The sequence below is a fragment of the Aptenodytes patagonicus genome, chromosome 4, assembly GCF_965638725.1.
Source record: "Aptenodytes patagonicus chromosome 4, bAptPat1.pri.cur, whole genome shotgun sequence".
Lineage (NCBI taxonomy): Eukaryota > Metazoa > Chordata > Aves > Sphenisciformes > Spheniscidae > Aptenodytes > Aptenodytes patagonicus.
In genome coordinates, this window is record NC_134952.1 from 64537926 (window position 1) to 64565699 (window position 27774).

The following is a 27774-nucleotide window of genomic DNA, read 5'->3' on the forward strand; positions in this document are numbered from 1 at the left end:
ATACCTAGCAGCCATGGGAAAAAATGCAGGGTGAAGAGCTTCTGTGACATACAAGTGTAAAATGGCTATGTTGATCAACAAATAGACTCTGAGGCAACTTAACATGTCATGTTTGTTCTGTACTCCTGTCAAACTTCTGAATCTAAAATTTTACCTCCATTGGTAAGTTACTGGTTATGGGCAGCTGATTCTTTTCCCACTACTAAGTATTTGTAGTTAATTCTTGAATTAGTATTAATTCTTGAATAGAATTAATTTTCAATATTTTTTTTTTCCTTTTTGAACCCAAAGGTGTTTAAATTCTCTGTCACTCATCTGAATATTTCCAAAAGCAGTCATATGTAGCCAAATATCTTGACAAGGACAGGAGGGGATTAAAATGAAAATCAGATCAGAGACTGGGTTGCATGGCTACTGGGATTTAGAGAAGCCTGGTGTGGGTTTAACTGCTGTTTGGTCTCTTACACCAAGGTCATCTTCAGCACGATGTTGCTGTGCTGGGTCTTGCCTCAGTGCTTTGCTCTAGCCTGCACCTTTCTATTCCAATTCCCTAGCTTCTTCAAGTCAGCTTTGCTTGGCCACTAGTTGTTCCTCCACTTCCCACTGTGAACTGGCACATCTCCTGGCTCCTCAGCTTCTAGATCTCAGCTTGTCCTTGACTCTAGTAGTGGTTTCCACTTCTGGCTGTACCACATGCAGACAGACAGATGGGATGAAGGACAAAAGGATGCAGTGACTACCTCTTTCTCTGGGAGAAAAAGCTCAAACTCAGATGCCCAGAGAGGTTCTGCACTTTACCAGAACTTCCACAAGAATCCTCTGTAAGAAGAGGACAACAAACTTGGGTTGATCTGGGTTGTCTGCTAGTGCTTTGATGCATCTATGATAGATGCATCTATGCTAGTGTCCTGGTTTCGGCAGGGATAGAGTTAATTTCTTTTCTAGTCGCTGGTACAGTGTTTTGGATTTAGGATGAGAACAAAGTTGATAACGCACCGATGTTTTAGTTGTTGCTAGGTAATGCTTACACCAGCCAAGGACTTTTCAGCTTCCCATGTTCTACCGACTGAGAAGGCTGGAGGTGCATGAGAAGCTGGGAGGGGGCACAGCCAAACTGGCCAAAGGGACATTCCATACCATGTGACGTCATGCTCAGTACATAAACTGGGGAAAGCTGGCCGGGGGGGGCCGCTGCTCGGGGACTGGCTGGGCATCGGTCGGCGGGTGGTGAGCAATTGTACTGTGCATCACTTGCTTTGTGTATTATTATTATTATTATCATCATATTATTATTATCATTTTATTTCAATTATTAAACTGTTTTTATCTCAACCCATGAGTTTTTCTAACTTGTGCTCTTCCAATTCTCTCCCCCATCCCACCGGGTGGGGGGGAGTGAGCGAGCGGCTGCGTGGTGCTTAGTTGCCGACTGAAATTAAACCACGACAGTCCTTTTTTGGCGCCCAACGTGGGGCTCGAAGGGTTTGAGATAATAACAGGTTAACCGGAGTGTATTAAAGAACTTATATCTGTTAGTAGTTGTGGGTCACAATGTTGGTTTCTCTGTTCTCGATATTGATTTGTATAATCTGCATCGCACTCTTTTTCCTGCTGTACATGTTAAAGATTGGTGTTGGGTTTTGCAGTTTGCTGTGGTCTGCAGTGAATAGTGATGTCTCGCTTGTGAGGTTTGTTTTTAGAACATTGACCTTGACGTTAGTGTGGTATGTAAACTTCGCAATGAAGCCGTTACTGTACCACGGAGACCATTTCGTGGAGACAACTAGCAATTGCAGTAACTTTTCTGAGAGTTTTTTTACGGAGGAAATACAGAATGGCAGGGTCACTACCTTCTTCTATAATGTTTCCTCCTTCCTTACAGTAATTTTTCAGTATTTTGAACATCCTTGGGCAGTTAAGATACTTCTATTAATACTTCTTGGGAATACTGTTTCGGTTTTGTCTAAAGTTGGTAAGCAATTTAAGAATATCATCCAGAGGTCTGCCCCAAGGCTGAATAATTATGAGTGGCAGGGTGTGTGGGACAAGATGGGCAAGTACCTAGGCCAATGGGCACCCCCAGTGTTTTGGAACTTCACCCCTGAGCAAGTGCAGAATCCTGAAAAGTTAGTAGAATATTTGGAAAAAGTATGCTGTCACCCTGGCAACTCCAGAGAGATGCAGATCATTGCAACGTGCTGGGGCCTGGCCCATGCCTACCGAGCCCTGTTCAACACCATTCAGTGCCCTCAAAGGGAAGAGAAGGTCCCTGGCTCTGACAGTAAAACGACATGCACTGCGGCCACTCAGACCCCGGCAACAGGCCCTGCGGCCACTCAGACACCGGCAACATGCACTGCAGCTACTCAGACGCCGGCAACAGGCCCTGCGGCCACTCAAACCCAGGCAACACGCACTACGGCCACTCCAACCCCGGTGACATGCACTGCGGCCACTCCAACCCCGGCGACATGCACTGCGGCCACTCAGACCCCAGCGACATGCACTGTGGCCACTCAGACTCCAGTGACATGCACTTGCACAGCGGCCACTCCAACGCCGGCGACATGCACTGCGGCCACTCAGACCCCAGCGACATGCACTGCAGTCACTCAGACCCCGGCGACATGCACTGAGGCCACTCAGACCCCGGCAACATGCACTGTGGCCACTCCAACCCCGTTAATATGCACTGTGGCCACTCCAACCCCGGCAACAGGCCCTGCGGCCACTCAGACTCCGGTGACATGCACTTGCACTGTGGCCACTCCAACCCCGGCAACAGGTCCTGCGGCCACTCAGACTCCGGTGACATGCACTTGCACTGCGGCCACTCAACCCCGGCGACATGCACTGCGGCCACTCCAACCCCGGCGACATGCACTGCGACCACTCCAACCCCGGCAAAAGGCCCTGTGGCTGAACCAAAGAACCAGCCTGTGCCGGTATCAGTCGCCCCTGTACACAAGAAGAAATCTTGGAAGCGGAAGTCAGCTCGTTTAGTAAGGGAGGAAGAAGCTTCTTCTAAAAGGGAACCAGAGGAAGAACTGTACGAGTACCCTGGAGAAGGGCCATCACGAGAACGGGAGGAGGAGAGCCGGCCGCTGATCGGGGAGGAGGAAGAGGAAGAACTCATAAACGAGGCAGTGACCACCCGATCTCTATCCCTGAGTGAGCTGTGAGATATACGAAAAGATTTCAGCCGTCGTCCAGGTGAGCATATTGTCACCTGGCTGCTCCGATGCTGGGATAATGGGGCCAGTAGCCTGGAATTAGAGGGTAGGGAAGCCAAGCAGCTGGGATCCCTTTCTAGGGAAGGGGGCATTGATAAAGCAATTGGAAAAGGGACACGTATCCTCAGCCTTTGGAGGCGACTCTTGTCAAGCGTGAAGGAAAGGTATCCCTTTAAGGAAGATGTCATATGTCGCCCAAGCAAATGGGCCACCATGGAGAAGGGTATCCAGTTTCTGAGAGAATTAGCTGTGCTGGAGGTGATTTATGATGACCTGAACAATGAACAACTATCCAAAGATCCAGACGAAGTCAAGTGCACACGACCCATGTGGCGGAAGTTTATAAGGAGCTCACCATCGTCATATGCCAATTCATTGGCAGTGATAACCTGGAAAGATGGAGAGGAACAAACAGTGGATGAATTGGCTAGTCAACTCCGGCAATACGAGGAAAGTCTTTCTTCCTCCATCGTCTCGGCTGTGGAGAAACTGTCCCGGGAGATCCAGCAACTCAGAGAGGATAGGTCCTACTCCTCACCTGTACGGACCAGTATCTCGGCTATTAGAAGTAAGCGTTCTTTTGCTCAAGAGAGAGAATATAAAGGGTACACACCACGGGGCACCCTATGGTTTTATCTGCGTGACCACGGAGAGGACATGAGGAAGTGGGATGGGAAACCTACCGCAGCCCTAGGGGCACGGGTATGCGAATTGCAAGGGAAAACAATCACAGAAAGAGGCTCTTCGAGGAAAATTGCTGCTCCAGTTTCCAGCGGGCAGTTCCCCAGAGAGAGTAGAAGGGCTGATCTTACTCTTGATCTTAATGAAGAAACTTCTGACTTGTACGTACAAGAAATGAGAAATGAGTACTGTGATGAGGATTAGAGGGGCCCTGCCTCCAGCCAGGAGGAGGAAAGGGACAACCGGGTTTACTGGACTGTGTGGATTCGGTGGCCTGGCACGTCAGACCCACAGAAGTATAAGGCTCTGGTAGACACCGGTGCACAGTGTACCCTAATGCCATCAAGATATATAGGGACAGAACCCATCTGTATTTCTGGGGTGACGGGGGGATCCCAACAACTAACTGTATTGGAAGCCGAAGTGAGTCTAACTGGGAATGGGTGGCAGAAGCACCCCATTGTGACTGGCCCAGATGCTCCATGCATCCTTGGCAGAGACTACCTCAGGAGAGGGTATTTCAAGGACCCAAAAGGGTACCGGTGGGCTTTTGGTATAGCTGCCTTGGAGATGGAGGAAATTAAACAGCTGTCCACCTTGCCTGGTCTTTCGGAGGACCCCTCTGTTGTGGGGTTGCTGAAAGTCGAAGACCAACAAGTGCCGATCGCTACCACCACAGTGCACCGGCAGCAATATCGCACCAACCGAGACTCCCTGATTCCCATCCATAAGCTGATTCGTCGACTGGAGAGCCAAGGAGTGATCAGCAAGACCCGCTCACCCTTTAACAGTCCCATATGGCCAATGTGGAAGTCTAATGGAGAGTGGAGACTAACAGTAGACTATCGTGGCCTAAATGAAGTCACGCCACCGCTGAGTGCTGCTGTGCCAGACATGCTAGAACTTCAATACGAACTGGAGTCAAAGGCAGCCAAGTGGTATGCCACAGTTGATATTGCTAATGCGTTTTTCTCAATCCCTTTGGCAGCGGAGTGCAGGCCACAGTTTGCTTTCACTTGGAGGGGCGTTCAGTACACCTGGAACCGACTGCCCCAGGGGTGGAAACACAGCCCTACCATTTGCCATGGACTAATCCAGACTGCACTAGAACAGGGTGGAGCTCCAGAACACCTGCAATACATTGATGATATCATTGTGTGGGGCAACACAGCAGGAGAAGTTTTTGAAAAAGGGAAGGAAATAGTCCAAATCCTGCTGAAGGCCGGTTTTGCCATAAAACAAAGTAAGGTCAAGGGACCTGCACAGGAGATCCAATTTTTAGGAATAAAATGGCAAGATGGACGTCGTCAGATCCCAATGGATGTGATCAACAAAATAACAGCCATGTCTCCACCAACTAGCAAAAAGGAAACACAAGCTTTCTTAGGCGTCGTGGGTTTTTGGAGAATGCACATTCCAAATTACAGTCTGATTGTAAGCCCTCTCTATCAAGTGACCCGAAAGAAGAACGATTTCAAATGGGGCCCTGAGCAACGACAAGCTTTTGAACAAATTAAACAGGAGATAGTTCATGCAGTAGCCCTGGGGCCAGTCCGGGCAGGGCAAGAGGTAAAAAATGTGCTCTATACCGCAGCTGGGGAGAATGGCCCTACCTGGAGCCTCTGGCAGAAAGCACCAGGGGAGACTCGAGGTCGACCCCTAGGGTTTTGGAGTCGGGGATACAGAGGATCCGAGGCCCGCTATACTCCAACTGAAAAAGAGATATTAGCAGCATATGAAGGGGTTCGAGCTGCTTCAGAAGTGATCGGCACTGAAGCACAGCTCCTCCTGGCACCCCGACTGCCGGTGCTAGGCTGGATGTTCAGAGGGAGGGTCCCCTGCACACATCATGCAACTGGTGCTACATGGAGTAAGTGGGTCGCACTGATCACACAACGGGCTTGAATAGGAAACCCCAGTCGCCCAGGAATCCTGGAAGTGATCATGGATTGGCCAGAGGGCAAAGATTTTGGAATATTGCCAGAGGAGGAGGTGACGCGTGCTGAAGAGGCCCCAATGTATAATGAACTACCAGAAAATGAGAAGCAATATGCCCTGATCACCGATGGGTCCTGTCGTCTTGTGGGAAAACATCGGAGGTGGAAAGCTGCTGTATGGAGTCCTATGCGACAAGTTGTAGAAACGGCTGAAGGAGAAGGTGAATCGAGCCAATTTGCAGAAGTAAAGGCCATCCAGCTGGCTTTAGACATTGCTGGTGGAGATAAGTGGCCAGTGCTCTATCTCTATACTGACTCATGGATGGTGGCAAATGCCCTGTGGGGGTGGTTGCAGCAATGGAAGCAGAGCAACTGGCAGCGCAGAGGCAAACCCATCTGGGCTGCCGCATTGTGGCAAGATATTGCTGCCCGGGTGGAGAACCTGGTTGTAAAAGTCCGTCATGTAGATGCTCATGTACCCAAGAGTCGGGCCACTGAAGAACATCAAAACAACCAGCAGGTGGATCAGGCTGCTAAGATTGAAGCGGCTCAGGTGGATCTGGGCTGGCAACATAAGGGTGAATTATTTCTAGCTCGGTGGGCCCATGACACCTCAGGCCACCAAGGAAGAGATGCAACATATAGATGGGCTCGTGATCGAGGGGTGGACTTGACCATGGACACTATAGCCCAGGTTATCCATGAATGTGAAACATGCGCTGCCATCAAGCAAGCCAAGCGGTTAAAGCCTTTTTGGTATGGAGGACGATGGTTGAAATATAAATATGGGGAGGCCTGGCAGATCGATTATATCACACTCCCACAAACCCGCCAAGGCAAGCGCCATGTGCTTACAATGGTGGAGGCAACCACCGGATGGCTGGAAACATATCCCGTGCCCCATGCCACTGCCCGGAACACTATCCTGGGCCTTGAAAAGCAAGTCCTATGGCGACATGGCACCCCAGAAAGAATTGAGTCAGACAATGGGACTCATTTCCGAAACAACCTCATAGACACCTGGGCCAAAGAGCACGGCATTGAGTGGGTGTATCACATCCCCTATCATGCACCAGCCTCCGGGAAAATTGAACGATACAATGGACTGTTAAAGACTACACTGAGAGCAATGGGTGGCGGGACGTTCAAACATTGGGATACGCATTTAGCAAAGGCCACCTGGTTAGTCAACACGAGGGGATCTGCCAATCGAGCAGGCCCTGCCCAGTCAGAACTTTTACGTACTGTAGATGGGAATAAAGTCCCTGTAGTGCACATAAAAAATATGATGGGGAAGACAGTCTGGGTTATTCCTGCCTCGGGCAGAGGCAGACCCATCCATGGGATTGCTTTTGCTCAAGGACCTGGGTGCACTTGGTGGATAATGCGGAAGGATGGGGAAGTCCGATGTGTACCTCAAGGGGATTTGATTTTGGGTGAGAATAGCCAATGATCTGAATTATGTGATGTTAAGTACTAATTATAGTTATAATAGTTATACTAATAATACACAGATATACTAATAATACTAATAATATTATATGCCATACTAATGTTATTACAATAAGAATCACCCAGACTAATGAAGAATAACTTCAGTGAAACCAAGCAAAGCACAGTGATGATGGTACCAGAACTGACTTCAACATGGAACAATCCAACACCACATACCATCTCCATTTTTCCTGCCCTGAAAGATTATTATGACAGATGGAGCCCGAAGTCATGGACTAAATGAACTCACCGAACATTTTAGAGGGATGGCCCACAGACGAAGGGAATGATATCTGTGTGTGTGTGTGTGTGTATATATATATATATATAAAAAGGGGTGGTGATTAATGAAAATGTACTGGAAAATATGAGACTTGAGCATGACGCGGATGGTATAGAATAAGGGGTGGATATTGTCCTGGTTTCGGCAGGGATAGAGTTAATTTCTTTTCTAGTCGCTGGTACAGTGTTTTGGATTTAGGATGAGAACAAAGTTGATAACGCACCGATGTTTTAGTTGTTGCTAGGTAATGCTTACACCAGCCAAGGACTTTTCAGCTTCCCATGTTCTACCGACTGAGAAGGCTGGAGGTGCATGAGAAGCTGGGAGGGGGCACAGCCAAACTGGCCAAAGGGACATTCCATACCATGTGACGTCATGCTCAGTACATAAACTGGGGAAAGCTGGCCGGGGGGGGCCGCTGCTCGGGGACTGGCTGGGCATCGGTCGGCGGGTGGTGAGCAATTGTACTGTGCATCACTTGCTTTGTGTATTATTATTATTATTATCATCATATTATTATTATCATTTTATTTCAATTATTAAACTGTTTTTATCTCAACCCACGAGTTTTTCTAACTTGTGCTCTTCCAATTCTCTCCCCCATCCCACCGGGTGGGGGGGAGTGAGCGAGCGGCTGCGTGGTGCTTAGTTGCCGACTGAAATTAAACCATGACAGCTAGATGCTCTCTCATCTTAAAATTAATAAATGTTGCAGACAGAGGATACAGTTACTTGGATAGCAACTCACCTTTGATAAACATCTTGCTTGGTCTTCATAATTATGCTTTCTGCTTAAAGGAATAAGCACCTCAAACAAGGAAGCTGGATTGTCCATATGTATGTGTCAGTGATCTCAGTATTATACAGGATGCAAAGCCCACTTGCATGTACCAAAGGCATAGCTATTTTCATTAAACTTATAAGGCCTTAATATCTTTGCACATTTGACTCATCTGCCAAATTTGTTTGAGGTTAAGCAATGCATGCAAAGATTATTGACGATGGCTTGAGGAAGGGAATGACAAATGTGGGGGTGAAAAGCGGCACGGACTCCGGCAGACACGGCAACCAAAGACCTTTATTGCTTTTTGTTAGCATCTTTTATAGCAAGCAGAAGTGTACATGCGCTACCTGCAGCTTGCAGATAGGTTATAGCCTTGTGTTCGCGCGCATCTATGCTCTAGCAGATTGGCCCGTTCTTCCTGATCATGCGAAATGCCTTCATGGTCTTTATCTTGTTTTTCTCCTTCCAGCTGCACATTCCTTTCTCCGTTGTTTTCTGCTTAAGTGCCTTGTCATGCCAGGTGGTACAGTGTTTGCTCATTAAAATCAAACTCAGGAATGTCCGTTAGTGAGATTCCCATCCCCACATCTCCCCCTTTTTGTTTTACTAGAAACACTGCTGAAACAGATCTTTCAATCATTTTTCACATACCTTGTAACAGACTCGGCACACAAACCAGGATGCAAAGGAACATTACTAAGCATAGCCCTCCTAGCTTGGCTAGTCCTTTTAACCAGCCACTTAGACCCCATTTCCCGAATAATTTGTCCAACCAATTCCAGGGGTCTTCCACTCTTAGCTTCTGTACTCCTTCCTTCAACATCTGAATGCTGCGGTGAATTGATTCCGAATGATCAGATAGGTTCATACAACACATTCCCTCCAATTCTTCACACCCATGGCCTTGCGCTAAAAGCAAAAAATCTATCGCTGCTCTATTTTGCAAAGTAGCATGTCGTATAGAATCTACATCCATTAGTAATCCCGTTAGTGCTTCAGAGGTTGCATTTGATTGTTTCGCTAGCCAACATCCTAATTTATTTAATGTGACCAAACTCTTTGCTGCTGCGACACCTGGAGCCAAGATTGCAACCGCAGCTATAGTGTTCCGGTTCCATAGGTCGGCAGCATCATCACATTGTGAAGTGTAGGCATGTGCTCTGCGCTTACTGCGCGTCTTAGGGGTGCCCCTTCTGTGGTCTAGGATCATAGATGTGTTTGGCATTAGTAGAGTTAATCTTCCCAACGAACACGGCCCACCTTTAATATGAGAGGGAATGCCAGGCCAGGCCCGGTCTCCACATATTAAAAAGACCCCCCTCGGTAATCCTATAGGTGCATTAGATGATTTAGATATATTGCTGCTTGTGTGGTTACACCACAGTGATTCATTTTTATAGATTCCCAGGGTAGCGTTAACTGACCAGGCTCGGGAAACATTGGCCCCTGAATAATTGAAATACAAACACCAATCCATTTTTATGGACCCTAATAGCTCGAGTTCCTGAGGTTCTATTGGCAAGTGATTAAGATGTGGTAGGCATCCATCCCAATTGTCAGTGGCGCGTCGTCCCCCCCGCAGGCCTCCTTGAAAGGACTAATCAGGCCCAAGTCCCAATTATCTAAAGGAAGCCCCACTAGGCAGGTAGAAAAGGGGTTACCGGGGGAAGATATCGACAGGCAGATGGAATCCTGTCCTGTCTGATTGGCCAGAGTTACCCAAACATTTTCCTTCGGCTGTGAGGGTGCCCATAATGCAGCAACCGCACACAGTGATACTAGCCACAAGACGCCCCCCCATGCTGGCGTCATGGTTTACGTTCTCTTTTTGTTCCATTTCCACCCAAATCGTTTGTCACACTGTCGTTTGGTACTTTCCCAGTCCGTTTCCCACACGGTCCACAGCTGGGGGACACAATGTGATCTCCCACACACTAGCTGTAGATTCTGTGGTTCGGCGTTCCCGGTGGTATTCCCTTTACACCTTGTGCACCTTCCCGCCCGGAACTGAGAGTGACAATACCGGTTTCTTTCGCAATTATCGCATTTACACAAAGTCCATGTGTGATGTGTTGACCCGGGACACTGGAGGCAGGGAATTCCTGTCACCTCTCGATTATTCAGTTGACTGTTCTCCGCCGCCTGGTGTTCCCAGTCTACGGCTAATGGCAACCCACTTGGTCCCCTATATACCCCGGCACGGCCTGGCCCACTAGGTGGTTCCCCAAATATCGAATGAGATACTTTGTGTAAGTCCCAGTAATCTCCTTCAAACCATTGATGCATCTGTGGGCTCCTTGGGCTCCTTGTCCAGATACGGTCAAACGCAGCGGGCAGGTATCCACCGGGGTCCACGATCTGTGGAAACACAAGCATATCCTCTCCCCCATGTTATAAGATCATAAGGGCCTTCCCATTGGCTATTTTCCAATGACTTGACCCACACCCGAGCCCTTTCTCCTACCGGAGAAGCCGAGTTACAAGATGTAAAGTGTCTCGCTATTACCGTGTTAGGGCTGCCAACTGCTGTCCTGTCTTCCCTTATTGTAAGATGATTTAACACGTATATTGCTTTATGGAGGCGGGCTTGCGGTGATTCCCCTAGCATTCCCCCTTTTTGTTTTTGTAGTAGCTGCTTGAGAGTGAGATGAGCCCGCTCAACGATGCCCTGGCTCTGAGGGGAATAAGGGATACCAGTGATATGTCGAATGCCCCATTGTGCCAAAAAGGCCTGCGTTTTTGCACTTACATACCCGGGCCCATTATCTGTTTTGATCTGGTGTGGAACCCCCAGAGCAGCAAAGGCCCCTTTCCAGTGCCGTAAAATATCTTTGCTTTTTTCTCCGGTCTCTGCGGTCGCCCATAGAGCTCCGGAGAACGTATCGATGGAAACATGCACATATTTTTGTTTGCCAAATTCTCCGATATAAGTAACATCGGATTGCCAAATCTGTCGGGCCTTTTCTCCTCGGGGATTTACCCCTGTTTGGGGTATGGGAACTAATTGCTGACAGTCAGGACACATTTGTACGATACTTCGTGCCGTGTCCCAAGTCAACCCAAATTGTCGACGCAGCATTCGGGCAGATTGATGGAAAAACTCGTGCGACAATCGGGCTTGTGTAGAAACGTCTGGTACAGGGACTGTCCATACGGGGGCAGCGAGACGATCAGCTCGCGCATTCCCTTCTGATATAAACCCTGGGAGAGAGGTACGACTCCTCACGTGGAGCACGTAATACGGGTTTACGCGGTGATTCAACAAGTCCCATACCTGTTTGAACATTAAAAACACTGGTTCGTTATCAACTTCTTTGAGCCAAGCCTTTTCCAAGCGCCTGACAACGTTGGCGACGTACTGAGAATCAGTAACCAAATTTAATGGCATCTCCCATCGGCGAAAGACCTGAATTACTGCGTATATTTCCACCAGCTGAGGACTTCCTACAACATGGTGAACTTGATGTTTCCAGTCCCCTTTTTTGCACCACACTATAACTGCCTTACCTGTTCGTCCTGATCCATCGGTGAATAAGGTGGGTCCTTCGACAGGTACCTCCTTACTCAACGATTCAGGAATTATACTAATTTCCTCATTAAGGGAGAATAATTTGTGAGATGGATAGTGAATTAGAATTTGTCCCTTAAAGTTTCCCAGCGCTATCTGTAGTTCTAGGCTATTAGCCTCACACCAATTAAGGTGGTCTTTAGTCAGTGGGAGATAAATTGTTTTAAGATCTGTGCCCGTTAATTCCAAACATCACGCACGTCCTTTTCGCACAAGCATCGAAAACATTTCCACCCTCGTCACTATCGTTTTTGGTGCTTGATGCGGCAGGAATACCCACTCAATGATGGCTAAGGGGTCCTGGGTACCCTTGGTGTCCCATTGGCCTAAGAGGCCCACTGCTTGTCGGGACTGATCTAGGACATACAAGTTAACTCCCAATCCTTCAATTACGCGTTGTGTTTGCCTTTCGGTAAGCACCTGTGATATTTTTTGTAGCGCTTGTTTGGCCTCTGTCGTTAATTCTCGTGGAGATGTCAACTCAGGATTACCCTTTAACAACTTGAACAGTGGGTTTAACATGTCATTATCTATTCCCAGCAATGGGCGTACCCAATTGATAGTCCCTACTAGTTTTTGCAAATCATTCAGTGTTTTAATGTTAGATTGCAAGGTTATGGGTTGGGGCTGTATCATATGTTCTAAAATCTTCCACCCCAAGTACTTCCACGGGGCTTGCACTTGCACCTTCTCAGGAGCTATTTGCAGGCCGTATGTCTTTAACCCCTGCAACATATCTTTCATAACTGTGACGAGTTCCTTTGGGTCTCGTCCGGCGATTAAAATATCGTCCATGTAGTGATAACAAATTAAGTCAGGATATTTGTTTCTTATGGGCGACAACGCACGCGCAACATACATTTGACATATTGTGGGACTGTTTTTCATGCCCTGGGGCAACACCGTCCAATGATATCGCAACCTAGGCCCTTGATGGTTTACAACTGGGAGAGAGAAGGCAAATCTGGGAGCATCTTCCAGCGCTAAGGGAATCACGAAAAAGCAGTCTTTCAAATCGATAATCACAATGTCCCATTGATGAGGCATCAATGTCGGTGAAGGCATACCTGGTTGCAATGTCCCCATATCTTGAATCACGGCATTTACTTGCTGTAAATCATGTAGAAGTCTCCATTTGCCACTTTTCTTTTTTATAACAAACACTGGGGTGTTCCAGGCGCTGGTGGTGGGAACCAGATGTCCTTGACTCACTTGCTCGTCCACCAACGTTTGCAACGCGTCGGCCTTTTCCTGTGATAGGGGCCACTGATCCACCCACACTGGCTGATCGGTGAGCCATGTGAGTCGAACGGTGGGCCGAGCGCCAGTGACCCCCGCTAAAAATGTTGATGCGGATCAGCAGTGCCAATCACTAGTCCCCAAGTGCTCAAGACATCTTGTCCCCACAGGTTTAATGGCGCAGGAACCACAAAAGGTCGAATAGTTGCAACCTGTCCTTCCGGGCTTACAATCTGTATTAAGTTGGCACTCTGCCTGGACGTCGACAGGCCTCCGATTCCCACTAGCCCCGTGTTGACCGGGATGGTTTCCCATGATCCAGGCCACTTTGCAGTACTGATGATAGTAACGTCTGCCCCTGTATCTATCATTCCCTTCACTACCAGTTGTTCCGGTTTGCTGCCTTTATTCTTTAGAGTGCAGGTCAAAGTGGGCTGAGTTCTTTGGACAAGCTGAGTCCAAAAAATATTTGGTTCACCTGTGGACCCAAATCCACCAGCTCCCCGGGAAATAGGATCCCGATTACGAACCATACTCTTAAAAGGAACTAGCTGTGCAATCCTGCTTCCAGCTGGAATAAACACTGGAGGAGAGGGGGTCCATAGCAATGCTTGCAGCTGTCCCGTATAATCAGAGTCAATAACCCCAGGTAACACAAACAAACCCTGCATAGTAGCACTGGACCTCCCCACCAATAGGGCACTCAGCCCCTGGCCAAGGGGGCCTCTCACATTGAGGGGCACCCTGTGCACAGTCTGATCGTTTATAGAGAGATTGGTGGCTGTGGAGACATCCACTCCGGCACTGCCGATGGTTCTGGCCTTGAGGTGATCCAGGCCTGCTGAGACAGCGCTCTCATGGGGTTTTGGGGTTGGGGATTTTGGGGTGGCATTTGTGTCGGTGCGCGCCCCCGCCTCGTGCTCGACTTCCCGTTTCCTGACAAGGGTCAACCGCGGAGATCGTATTTCGACCGGCATTGATTAACATAGTACCTCCCCTTGCGGCAGCGCGGGCAAATACCAGGGGGCTGCTGAATTCCTTCCGATCCTCCCTTCTGTACAGGATTCTCAGGACATTGCCGTTTAAAATGCCCCGAGTTTCCACAGCGGAGACACGCTTTGTTACCGGGACGTAAGACAGCGGCTAAACAGGCTGCAAAAACCTCATTCTTATGTGTAATTGAACCCACACGATTGCACGCGTCCAGCATGTCTATTATGGTCGGATTTCGCAATGTCTGTAAGACTCTTTTACAGTCCTCATTGGCATTCTCTATAGCCAATTTCATAAGCAATGCCTCTTTGGCTTCAGGATTTTGTATTTGTTTTTGAATAGCTTCTTGGAGCTTGTCGATAAAATCCATATAAGGTTCGTTGGTCCCTTGCTTAATGCTAGTAAAGGATTTTACCGGCCGTCCTGTATCAGGGACCTTTATCATTGCTTGAAACGCAAGGTCTGCTGATTGTCTTAAAATTTCAGGCGCCAGCCGTGCCTGCAGTTGTGGCGTATTGACAGGGTCCTCCCCCATTAACTGAGCGAGTCCCGCGCCCCGTAGCGGGTCTCCCGCTCGCCGTTAAAAGCAGTAGCCGAATCAAGGGGAATTCCCTTTCGTTTTAGCCATGAAAGCAATAGGCAGAGGGTATGGTCATCATACTTAACTCCATGCTTTTCTAACAGTTTCTTAATAATACATAGTATAGATTCCTCCTCCTTAGTTAGTTGCGATCCCATTTTAAGTTTCCCAGCTGCTCACCTCTGCTCCAACGAGGCGATGATTCAAAGTTCCGGCTCCAGCTCTTTCCTGAGACTGCTCTGTCTCCCGCTGGCTGGGACTCGTTCAGCTGGCTCCCCACCGGTGCTCTGTTCCAGCATTTTCGCCCCATGTTGGGCGCCATTTGTGGGGGTGAAAAGCGGCACGGACTCCGGCAGACATGGCAACCAAAGACCTTTATTGCTTTTTGTTAGCATCTTTTATAGCAAGCAGAAGTGTACATGCGCTACCTGCAGCTTGCAGATAGGTTATAGCCTTGTGTTCGCGCGCATCTATGCTCTAGCAGATTGGCCCGTTCTTCCTGATCATGCGAAATGCCTTCATGGTCTTTATCTTGTTTTTCTCCTTCCAGCTGCACATTCCTTTCTCCGTTGTTTTCTGCTTAAGTGCCTTGTCATGCCAGGTGGTACAGTGTTTGCTCATTAAAATCAAACTCAGGAATGTCCGTTAGTGAGATTCCCATCCCCACAGACAAACACAACATGGACACCAAACTAGAAATTATATCGCCCATTCTGCATCTGTGAGCATCCACAGTCTGGAAATAACCAGGAAAGAGCCCAGAAGGGCACAGCAATGCCCCAAGTACATGGAAATACTTACAAAATGGCTTTCTGCTCTTTGTGCACATCATTGAAAATGTTCGGTTGATGAGACTTGGCTGGAAATGAAAGTTGGTATATTTCCCAGCTTGCTTGTAATTATATGCCCTTATTATGAATAGATATGGAATTATAATGTGCCTAATTACAGTTCTGTTACTGACACAAAATGTATTTTCTCCTATTGTCTTTCTGAACATTTAATATTTTATGGGTTAGCTACTAGTTTATCCCCACTTAGCAAAGGGTTCAATTAGCAGGTCAAAGAGAAGAGAGCTAATGGAGGACAGTACAACCCTACCTATTATAATGATGAGGAGCGGGTTCCATTCTAGAGAGCAGAACTTCAGTTCAGCTGATCTCATTTATTAGGGTAACAGTTCTCTGCAGCTTTGATGAGATTAAGTTCCATTAGGGGCTTTACTTAATTTTAAAGAACTATGTAATGAATTTCTAATCCATCACACAGATGGTTTGTTACTAGCAGTAAGGTAGGGTAATTATTGACATCTGTGTGAGCTGACACAAGCAGGATGCAGGAACAACCACAAAACCACGGATGAAATGCAAAGAGTAAATTTATTTTTGTTACCTTATGAACTGGGGTATCCCTGAAGCAGCACCCAGTTAGAGGCACACAAGCGGGAACACAGGCACTGTGGAGCTTGGTCCGTGCTAGAAAATCACTGAACCTGCTGTTTTCACCTGTATATCAAGGATTCACGCAGGCGTAGTTTACCACCGTGCTTTGATCTTTCCCACAGCAGGGCAGGAATCTGAAGCGTGTTCGATAGGGTGCCTCTGAGTCTATCACAGGTCTATGTTATCTAAACACAGATGTTCTACTTGTCAAGCACACAAGACTAAACAATGAGTAGTATGATATATGTGTTTTCCTAAACCCCAGCTGCAAGCTACTTGAGTGTGTTTACTGTCTTCCTTGCCATTCTTCTGTTATTTCTCCACAACATCCTATTCTGTTTCTGACCTGTGTAATGGGGCAGAAGGAACTGTGGCTGCCTAAAAATCCTGCAGAACTTTAAATTGTGTTTATATGCATCATCCTAGATGACCAGAAAGTAAGAATGGTGGTAGAACAAGGCTAGTAAATGGCTGACATCAGTAGATACTGATGTCATGTGCCTTGTAAAAGGATATGACATTTAGGTCTAGTCAACAGTTGTACATCCACAGGAAAAGAATGTGAAAGGGAGTAGTTACACTGAAAATCTACTTCAAGAACTGTCCTTATCTGCTCAGAAAGCCATGTTTTCTGGGTATCCACTGAGAAACATCTCTGCTTCTGATTATTGAGTATTCACTATGAACTGCTTGTGAGTCATCTATAATAAAGCCAGAATTATTCATAAAATCTGTTTACTGAATTATGTTTAATATCAAGTACAGCTAAAAGAACTGCAGCTTGTTTGTGGACAATATACTAACAAGAAAAAATTAGATTTTTGGTGATGATGAATTGCTCGCTTCATTCTAGTAATTAAGTTGTAGTTCTCAGTCCAGCTAGGTCAGGCTGGACTGTCCATGAAGTCAGACTATGATTTCAAAGAGAAATAGGAGCAACAAGTACAGAAATGCCATGAAAAATCATGGGAAATGGATGTTTTGAAAATCCTAGGCTTAGTTTCCTTGTCACAAAAGCCCACCAGCATAACTGAAATTTGTATGTCAGCAAAAAGAGCTAGATTACATTCCCTTACAGAGTAGGAAGGACTTGCATGACTGCCTTCAGACTGCAATAAGCTGTGATGCTGGTCATGTTTCTTATATACAATATGTAGTAAATACGCTACTTTAAGATATGGTTCTAATCGTACGGCATAGTAAAATTCCCACTGCCTTGAATGGGAGAGGAATCTCAGTGCATCCTCCCAGTGGCTAGTTTCAAGTAATCTTTAGCTTAAAGTTAGCTGTGCATTCCTTTAACATGGGTTACACATGCTTGTGTTCTTTGGTGCTGAAGATATCTAATGTGAGCTCAGCAACTGCCTATATACGAAAGTCAAAACATAGTGCTTTAACATGCCCCAACTGGCATTTTAGCTGATTGACTGCAAGATTTTAGTTGAAGATTATACACTTGTCCATCGCTTTCACCAGCTGAAAGTTGGTCAATCATGGCATCCCTTTTGCTTCAATGTAAAAAGGAGGACAAACTTAACAAACTGTTCAGTTTCAACTCTTACAGCTTGGATATAGCTACTATTTGCTATTGAAGCCCATCTTACGTAGCACAGAGTTCTTTAATAAAGCCAGAAAGCAGAAAAATTGTATCCTTCAACAAAACAACATGCATATGTCACTGCCAAATGCAGGTAGAGCCAATGGAGTACGGTTTTGCAAATCCTTCTCTACCTGTGAAAGGACAAAGACAAGAGGAAAATGCAGGTACTCATAATACATAGCCATGGAAAAATTTGGTAGCTCACCTCTGGGATGCTCTGGAAGAGAAGCACTCATTGAGGCAATATATGACCTTGGCACTGTCAGGAAAAATGCTTGTCTGCTTTTTTAAGAGAATTGGAACTTCATAAATTTTTTGTGAAGAAACCAAAGCACATTGAAGAAAGAATGTATTTTCATTAATTCTGCCCTCTGGTAGTGAGCACCTGTAAAGTCCGAAATGCTGCAGATCTGTTCAGATCAAAAATGGTAATGATACACGTATTCATGTTTTGGTTAATAATTTCTACCACATTATCATAAGAAAGCATGTTTCTATTCTCTGGACACACTTTTGCTTTATACCAAACATCAGCAATGCAGCCCATAAGCACTAGTTCCATATCTTGCTTCACTGAATCAGGAAGATTCCATTTCAGAGTACACCATCCATTGCAAGCAAAAAGCAGAAATTGGACTCTAATTTATTATAGAGATATTAACTAAACCCGACATTAACCTAGAAACGTGCTCTTAGCTTTTTCTGTACGGGAATGAAAGTAGTATGTGTTCAGGGACAAATGATTGCTGTGTGAACCTTAGTGCAATGAATTTGTTGGTACAGATCATAGAATCATAGAATCATAGAATCATTGAGGTTGGAAAAGACCTCTAAGATCATCGAGTCCAACCGTCGACCCAACACCACCACCCACTAAACCATGTCCCTAAGCGCCTCATCTACTCGTCTTTTCAATACCTCCAGGGATGGGGACTCAACCACTTCCCTGGGCAGCCTGTTCCAATGTTTCACCACTCTTTCAGTAAAGAAATTTTTCCTCACATCCAATCTAAACCTCCCCTGGCACAACTTGAGGCCATTTCCTCTCGTCCTATCGCTAGTTACTTGGGAGAAGAGACCGACACCCACCTCGCTACAGCCTCCTTCCAGGTAGTTGTAGAGAGCGATGAGGTCTCCCCTCAGCCTCCTTTTCTCCAGGCTAAACAACCCCAGCTCCCTCAGCCGCTCCTCAGAAGACTTGTTCTCCAGACCCCTCACCAGCCTCGTTGGCCTTCTCTGGACACGCTCCAGCACCTCAGCGTCCTTCTTGTAGTGAGGGGCCCAAAACTGAACACAGTATTTGAGGGGCGGCCTCACCAGGGCCGAGTACAGGGGCACGATCACTTCCCTACTCCTACTGGCCACACTATTTCTGATACAGGCCAGGATGCCATTGGCCTTCTTGGCCACCTGGGCACACTGCCGGCTCATGTTCAGCTGGCTGTCAACCAGTACCCCCAGGTCCTTTTCTGCTGGGCAGCTTTCCAGCCACTCTTCCCCAAGCCTGTAGCGCTGCATGGGGTTGTTGTGGCCGAAGTGCAGGACACGGCACTTGGCCTTGTTGAATCTCATACAGTTGGCCTCGGCCCATCGATCCAGCCTGTCCAGGTCCCTCTGCAGGGCCTTCCTACCCTCGAGCAGATCAACACTCCCGCCCAACTTGGTGTCATCGGCAAACTTACTGAGGGTGCACTCAATCCCCTCATCCAGATCATCGATAAAGATATTGAACAAGACCGGCCCCAGTACTGAGCCCTGGGGAACACCGCTCGTGACCGGCCGCCAACTGGATGTAACTCCATTCACCACCACTCTCTGGGCCCAGCCGTCCAGCCAGTTTTTGACCCAGCGCAGAGTCCACCTGTCTAAGCCGTGAGCCGCCAGCTTCTCTAGGAGAATGCTGTGGGAGACGCTGTCAAAGGCCTTACTGAAGTCCAGGTAGACCACATGCACAGCCTTTCCCTCATCCACTAGGCGGGTCACCTGGTCATAGAAGGAGATCAGGTTGGTCAAGCAGGACCTGCCTCTCATGAATCCGTGCTGGCTGGGCCGGATCCCCTGGTTGTCCCGCTCATGCCTTGTGAGCACCCTCAAGATGAACCGCTCCAATGTTCCAAAGAACTTTGCATGTATTTAGGCTCTGAAGTAATCAGTCATGATTTCAGAAGGGCTTAAAAGCTGTTTGAATTACTAGTGATCCTAGGTGCTGGGACCTTTGGAAAGTCTGCTGGCACCTAGCTATGCAAAATTACTCCTTGTTTAGTTACTTTCCTGTTTGCAAAGTGGAACTTAAACAGCACATATCATGGGCCTGGTTCTTTTCTTTGGGACAACCTCAGCTGAGACTGAGCAAATGAATATAGAAAGTGGCACAGTTAAAATACAGAATTACAGGGAGCAAGTGGGTTTCTAGCAGTCTTTGGAGCAGCAGAGAAGAAAGCCTTCTGCAGCCTGCTTTGGGCCTGAGGTAGCTTTTTTTTGTATACTACTTTTGGCATTTGTATCTGAATAATAGAGCTGAGCCAAGAAAAAAAATGAGTTTTCGGTATCTGAGGTTTTGAGACTTTTGGATGTAGCCTCAGTTTTCACAAGAGAGGAAGGGGAAGTCAGGAGTGTTCAGTTATCCTTTTACATAGGCATTAACTTGAACCTGCTTTCAAAAACATCTTTCAAAGAGGCCAAGCTAATAACCTCTTCATATTCCCTTTAAAGACTGATTTGCTTTACCAATACAATGATATCTTTTAGCCATGCAATACAGTCACATTTCTCTGAGACATAATATATGATTAACTTAGTTGCAAGAGCAGTTGAGCACACTGTCAGGGCAATGTAGTTTGGGGGTGGGGCACGGAATGATGCTCTTGCAGTGGCCTTTTCTGGAGGAGCTCCTACGAGCATGGAATGCAGCTTGGATGTGTGCGCTTCTCAGCTGCTGCTCAGCAGCATAGCCTGACTCCTGGTCCGTGACACCTCATGTGAAATGTAACCAGTTGGCAGCTCACAGATCTGCTTACGAAATGAGTTTGCATGTAAGAAAGGGTCTGCAAGGCTAATACCTAAATCTTCTGGCATAACTGCAGACTCCGCTCTACCCCAAGCAGAGTGGCAACTCTTGCATTCACTACAGGCCCATGTGTCACCCCCCCCACCCCATAGTCATGCTCAAACATAGTCATGTTGCATCCTACCCATAACCAGGTTACTATCCCACTGTAAAAGGTGACAGCCTCTGCAGGTCCAGCCTGATGGATATTTGAAGTTTCTTCCAGAAGCCCATGGCTTGCCCCACATCTGTTCCAGCCTTCCCTCAGATCTCTGTACCAACCATTGAGCCTGTCAATAATGCTACCTATGCCTTAATGACAAGATACCAGGACTGCTTTTACCAGCTGATTTTCCTTCCCGTTTTGATTTTCAGTTGAGTCTGTAAGAGGAACCAGAGTTCTCATGTTATCTACACCTAATTAATGTCTTCCTGATATTGTGGGATTCCCTATGTAAGTGCTATAGTTTGGATCTCAAGTCTGGCATCCTCTTATGCTGAAGTCCACTGCCGTTCAGGATAGTAAATTAAACATGTATTTGTTTGTAAGCATCTGCTCAAGCCTAACAGGTAGAGTTCAACAGAGCTAAAGAAGTTTAATGTAAAGCCCAAACAATGTGCACTACTCTGAACAGGAACAGAGACACCCTTTCTTGAAATGCATTACTTGTGAATAATTTCAGCTGTTTATTCCTTCAGATTTTTAGGACATATGAAACTGTCTGAATGATGGAGAAACAAAAGGGGTTTTCCTCCAGATCTCCTAAACTGGGATATTTTTTTTGTGAACTGCTACCTTTCTTTGTGCAACTTGAAAGACCTTCAGAGAAGATGCTTGTTGAATGTATGGAGAGAATGTATCACACTCCAAAATATAATCCAAACAACTTTTATTACTCAGAAATTCACATTTAAGAAACCATTTCCAAGAAAAAAAGAATGTCTCTAACTAATACAATAAACCTGCAAGCAGGTCTCAGATTGGTACTATACAGCAGGACCAAAGTGTAAGGCAAATAGAAAATCTAGACATCAAAACCAAAATACTGGCAGTCAAATAGGTTAATTATTGAGTAAATTACTTAGTAAATTACCAAGGAATGAGCATAATAAAAAGTGGATTGATTTGTACTGGATTCAGAGTCCAGTTCAGTGGGAGCCAGTCTGATGCTATAGAGTCAACAAGAAGCAAGACTTAGGCTTAGCTCTGCAAACCCTTCCCCACAGAAGTCCTGCTCCCTGGTGAAATCCACAGTCTCAAACAAGCCCCTGAGTCTAAAGAGAGCTGGACTGAGATTGGATCACACCAAAGCCCATACAAATCAGAAGAAACATTTTGAGGGGAGGGTCATGCTTTGAAATTCACCTCACTCATTGATTTTGCTAATCCCTTTCCATTACCCTCTTTCGGAATAAGAAGGGAAATCAGTTTAGCCACACAAAACCCAGCTGTTGGAAAAAGTATCAGAAACCCTGCGTCTACTAGCCAGAGGTATCCCTACAGTGTGTGAGAGACAGAGCTTTGACTGATGAGTCCTGGCTTAGGGTATGAGGGCTTTAATGCCCTGTGGATTTATGCCCTATCTCCTGAACAGATACTACCAACCCAGGAGCATCTGGAAGAACACAAACTGTCCTCATGCTTTGGGTGTGATAGCTGAGCTCAAACTGCCTTCACATGGGCTGCTAATATCCAAAGCCTGTGTCAATGAGGTGCAACAGAGCCAAAGCTGTAAGAAATATAGACTCATATTACACCTAAGCTCACAAAGCCCAAGATTTCCGAGACACCCTTTCACATCATGGAAGAGGAATATTTAACTAAGATAGTAGTAAGACTCTTGTTTCCTTTTAATCCCAAGAAAAGATCATGACGTAAATGTTAAATCTGCTGAGTCCATTTTTTTAGTTCATTTGCCTACTAACTCATGTTTACACAAAATGCATGTTGGATGCCTGGGGAATTTTCTGACCTACTTAGTAAAAGCAGTGCTGAGTGTCTGATTTCCTTAAATGAAACTAGACAACTTCTCAGGCTAAATGTTGCTTGTTTTGTCTTACAGATAAACAGACGAGGCAGAAAGTAGACCATAATGACAACCTTTGGTTTCCTTTTTTTTTTCTTTTAAGGCACGACAATTCAGAAATGGTCAGCAACACAAAGTCCTGCTTCCACAAATGTATAGGCAGCCTAACTCCCTTGGGCAACCATATTCATAAGAGATGTTTGCATCGTTCTCCCTTATCACAGTCTCTCTGTGTCAGGATATATTTGTACATAGTTGGCAGCAACGTGACAATAACAATGAATACTGTCTGTCTCAAAACCTAACATTTCGAGAAGCAGGAATAATTTTTCTTTGCCTCCTTCATGTTCTTTTCTAGAAAGCAATTTAAGTCACACTATATAATTGATTTGAACCAACACTAAGTCAAAGGTCATGGCAGAATGGAGCTACATTCCACTCTCAGAACAATGTAGAAGTACTCTAGTTCCATTACACTTCTAGCTCAATTACACTTTTTTTTAGAGAGAACTGGATTTATCCCTTACACCCATTTAATTCTTATAAATAATCAAATGGACAAAAAGCTTTGTGCAGTATATGCTGCTAGTCACAGAGGTGGGAGTTTATGTGAAAACCAAGTCACAGATAGCAAGTCCTTTGCTGATGTTCTTCTGCACATCTCCATTGACTTCAGTGGAATGATGCTGAGGACCTGGTCCAAAAGTCTAAAAGACTTTGAATTATTTTTATTATTTTTTTTAGAAGACCTACATTAGACATTGAATTAATTACCAGGCTTGTGAAAAATAAATCAAGTGCAAGGTTCCCAAGCTCTCTCCCTCCCATACAATAAGCTAGAACTTACTTTAATTACAGCCCATCACCTGGCAAGAAATCAAAAGAATAAACAATAACACAAGGCCATGCAGAGACCTTTTTCCCATAAATTACTTTTTTAAAATGTAGAAGAATTTGCTTCAGAACTTGCTTCAGACATTGCACACACAAATTGCTGCAGTTGCTGGCCAGTTGTACCTAGATCTGTCTAGATTGAGTCTAGTTATCCAAGGAATAAAATAAACAGCTTAAATTAGCTAAGTAATATATTTGTTGAAGACTATCATAAGTTTTATTGAATCTTGCTATGTTTGGTTGTGAAATAATCAACTATAAGAACATCTTGATTTCAAGAAGTTAGCCTCTATGTTAGTGTTATGTATGGGTTGCTGTGTTACTTGTTATCTGAGACTGTGTTGCTTGAAGTCCCTGTTCTCTGGACCCTCTAGACCATAACCAGAGCACCTAGGTTCTATTATATATAGGATGAGTTATTTGACAACCTGGCAAGGTAGATATCAAGCTGGCCAACTTGGCAACAAAACTTACTTTTAAGGTATCCTGAAGTGAACTGCCTTCATTATAATACTAAAAACCACACCCACAGGTCAAGACCCTTGCCCAGGTGAAGATCTTTCCCCTGCGCAAGCGTAGTAACAGAAGAGAATGACGCAACAGATATTATAATTGTATGTAATTCACTAACCAATCATTGTAACTGGGAGTGTACTACCTTGTAATTTTTGTGTATAAATGTAACGGTGAACTCGGCATAGGTGTGCTTGATTTGTGGAATACCACCTACCACCCGGCACTGCAATAAAGAATGCCTGCTTTCTAAAACTCCAAATTGAGTCTTAGAGAGTTGTTCATCTGCTGACTTACGGTAACAGATTTATATCCAAAGTTACTGTGTCATCTGTTATTTAAGCAAGAACATTTTAACAATGGATATAAAGGGGGTAAAAGGTGCCTTTGAAAATATAGTATAACTTAGAGTCAATTAAAAAAGTGGCATGTACTGCTGTCCAGTTTGCTTCAGATGGGGAGGGAAAAATGCCATGTCCATAAGTCAGCTCCCACCAGGCACAATATTATTCCACCAGGACCAGCATTCATGCCTTACAAAATTATGAAAATAATTTAATTACCATAACACTTTAAACAAAGGATTTGAAAGTTCATTTCTTCTAGATTTTAACCCTTTTGAGCTGTTTTTAAACCTTTTGGGGGTTTTTCAGCTGTTTATTCATAGCCATTGTCAGAGTTCAATACCCTCTGACCAGGTTCTTTTAGATATTCCATGTGTGGAGGGTGTAATGTTTAGTATCAAATTTACTTATTTATTTAAAGATAGTGGATGTTACACGGGATTTCTGAAGAGAGACAGAATGTATTGCATTACACAATATCAATGTAAGTTACACTTAGCTAAATATATAGCAATTGCAATATACAGTTTAATCACAATACTGTTGTAAATAGTTGTAAGATAAAATGCTGGACTAATCGAGTGTGTGTCAAACATACAAGGCCACAGCTAACGAGTACATCGCATACAAGGCCACAGCTAACGAGCACATCATGAGAGACAGATTAGTACTAGCAGAAACTGGACGAGGACAACCAAAACTGTGGCAAATGACAGTGATGAGCCAATTTGTGACCATATAAGGAGAAGGACCCAAAGGTTCAAGAAAAGTTCACCTCCTGCAAAGACCACGAGAGACCTCCAGAGACCACCTAAGACACCTGAAGATGCTCCTAAGGACTCATAACACATGCGTGAAGGACTATGCAGATATTATAATCAGTTCCTAGAAATATAATGAATATGCATGATTTTTCCAAGAAATTATTATGAATATGTTCGCAGAACCATATAAGGGACAGTTGATGCAACATATGGTGTGCATGCTAGGAAGAAAGATCCCCCATGTGATACCGAAATACTAAAGAGAGATACGGTTTTCTTTGTCGAAGCAAAGTAGCTAAATGTTCTGCAGACTGGACATTCCATAGATAAAAGGAATCCTTGAAGCTGTGTGTACAGAGGTGGAATGGATAAGGAAGTTATGCTGAAATCAGCTACTGCAACTAGGTGAAAAGACTGAGTTCAATTAGAGGACACAGTGAGGAAGACTATCGACGACCACCAGAGGACCCTGGAAGACCACCAATGAACATAAGAGTGCATGCGTTAAAGACTTTTGCATATGTTAATGAGTTCCAAGAAATAACATGAATATGCTAATCATGTCTTAGAAATTTAATGAATATGTATATTCTGATTGTACATAACTCCCATAGTTGAGCAGCCCGGTGCGCACACTAGGTGGAGCGATCCCCTGTGCGCCCGGCGCCGCGATAAAGAATGCCTGCTTTCTAAAACTCCAAATTGAGTCTTAGAGAGTTTTTTTTTGTCTGCCGACTTACGGTAACACATGCACCCGTCCAAATAAAGTAATGCCTGCTCTTTAATACACCCAGTGTCAAGGAGTTTTATTCCCGATTTTTGGTGACAATACCATAGTGATTCCCATTACTGGTCTCTATAATATGCTCATCGTCATGATGCTGTGCATCCTCAATCGCCGGGAAGGAATACGTGGGTTGAAGCCAGCTCAAGCCCACTGATCTCTTCAAAACTCCTTTGTTAGTTGTTCAGGTTTTATACTTGACGTTGGGATGAGTGGCATACTCAGTTCCCCCTTGCTGGTCTGGCTAACTCAGAACAGTCATGCTCTTTTCGTGAACTCAGAGAGAAACATTTACACCATCAGTTCATCCATTCAACTCTTGATAGCTATTTCTCTAAAACAAAGGCCACCATCCAGTCCCCTTTGTGCTGAGATAAAGCCAGCTTCTTTGCAACAGCAGTGGTCAGTCACACCCTGCATTATTCCCTGAGTTTCACAGGCACATCACCCTTGCGCATCTCTTCTGAACCTTCTTCCATCAGTCACAGCCATGAACACCAGAACGTTGTTTTTATTGTTTGAATGAAGCTGAAAGTATCACAAAATACACAAGTCCAGGAATGGGACTTGAAAAGAAACAAGCACTCACCAAAATCTACAGTAAGGCAAGAGCTGAAAAAATTGTGAAAGACTTTGCAGAAAGCAAAATCAGACAGAGTCACAAAGAAATAAATAATTGCAATAATCTGAAGGACACTCTTGTACTCCTGTGGAATATTGTTTTTAATAATTGCTTCCAGAATAGCCTTTATGCTAAAGTTTTGAGCTGCAAGCCCAGTGGAGCTGATGAAAATCAATAAGAAATACAGTTTCTTTAAGTTGAATATTGCAAAGAATAGAAAGCATTCTGTCGTGTCCATTTTGGACCCTCTGCTTCGAAAGGATGTGCTCATTCTGTTGCACATTGCAATGCATTATCAGTATGCACCTCTTTTACTAGGGAAAGTGGTATTCTATTATAGTCCACTGGTGAACATGCATTGAAAGTCATCCTTGGCCTGAGTTACAGAGTATGTGAGTGTGTTAGGGCCATGCCCCAGCAACCCTAATTCATGCAGTTAAACCTAATTTATGCAGTTAAAGACATTTTGTCTGGAAATTCCCATTTCAGAAAATGCCAGTGAGCTCCCTAGCTCCCTTTAAGGCTTGATAGACCTCAAGGATGCTCCACACATCATAGAACTGTTCAACTCCACATGGACCTGAGCTTTAAAGGAGTGAAAGAAGCTTTAAATCACCTCTTTCTGAAGTAAGAGGTGTGTTTATTTCTTTCTTATCCTGTGCTGGTTTTGGCTGGGATAGAGTTAATTTTCTTCATAGTAGCTAGTATGAGGCTATGTTTTGGATTTGTGCTGAAAACAGTGTTGATAACACAGGGATGTTTTAGTTACTGCTGAGCAGTGCTCACACGGAGTCGAGCCCTTTTCTGCTTCTCACACCACCCCACCAGCAAATAGGCTGGGGGTGCCCAAGAAGCTGTGAGGGGACACAGCCAGGACAGCTGACCCCAACTGGCCAAAGGGATATTCCATACCATATGATGTCATGTTCAGCATATAAAGCTGGGG